Source organism: Leptonychotes weddellii, unplaced genomic scaffold, assembly GCF_054177405.1.
Source record: "Leptonychotes weddellii isolate Sample4059 unplaced genomic scaffold, ASM5417740v2 HiC_scaffold_43674, whole genome shotgun sequence".
Classification (NCBI taxonomy): Eukaryota; Metazoa; Chordata; class Mammalia; order Carnivora; family Phocidae; genus Leptonychotes; species Leptonychotes weddellii.
This window is the reverse complement of record NW_028010417.1, coordinates 1-857: the sequence shown is the minus strand read 5'-3', so window position 1 is coordinate 857 and position 857 is coordinate 1. Positions and strand designations below refer to the sequence as shown.

General features: G+C 51.8%; 1 long non-coding RNA gene across 1 annotated transcript; it reads right to left on the bottom strand.

Moving 5' to 3' along the window:
* Positions 1 to 241: 241 nt before the first annotated feature.
* On the bottom strand, positions 242 to 857 carry LOC145719425 (uncharacterized). Its single transcript, XR_014142369.1, has 2 exons — positions 757 to 857; positions 242 to 653 (listed from the first exon to the last, which is right to left on the bottom strand). It is a non-coding gene; the product is annotated as an uncharacterized LOC145719425 (long non-coding RNA).

Below are 857 nucleotides of genomic sequence, written 5' to 3'. Positions count from 1 at the left end.
CTTGCTGCACAAGGTCCTGGTGACAGGGGACGTTCAAGTCCCTGTGATCACAGGTCCTGGGGAGACGAGGTTCCACAGAAGGGGCAAGGACACGGAGCAGAGAGATGACCCAGCTGAGGGGTGAGCACGTCACACCCATGATGCACTGAGCACCACTGGGCACAGGCCCTGTCCCCACTCGGCTCCTCACAGCCTTCTCCTGCCCTGACCTGCAACACACTCAGCACAGTAAACACAGGGATTCTGGAAGGTTCTCAGGCTTCATTTATTTGCTGTCTCAACTTTACAAATCTCCTCTTTTATTACCTCATCAGCCCCACATGCCAAGAATTAGGAAACAAAACTTATATCTGGATTCTAATTTAAAGAGGGAAATAAGTCATTAGTACTCAGCCCAACGTGAAATAAAGATGGAGATGGTCCAGGCCTGCCTCTGCTGGAACAGGAAAGCACATCAGAGAATGCAGATCAGCATAGGGAGGAGTCGTGGTGGGCAGGGTGGGCAAATCTCCTCATGTCCTCACATTGTACTCATAGGAACACAGACACATCTGGCACCTTTTGCACAAAGAGAAGTCAGGAGTTGTTGTCACCAAGTGGGAGTGTGAACACATCTTGCATCACTCAGTCCCCACAAGGCAGCTGGTCTCACACTGTGAAAAAAAATCATGCACCAATTTAGGTCAGTCACATAAGGGCGGACACACTGTCCCTAGTGCCCTAACCCTTCCCCACTCGGGGTCTCTAGGGTCTCACCTTGAGGAGCCGTGAGAGACACATCAGAGCCCTGGGCGCTGTCATCACCTAGGGGAGAACAAACAGGACGTGGTCAGAGCCCACAGGAGAGGAGACTAGAG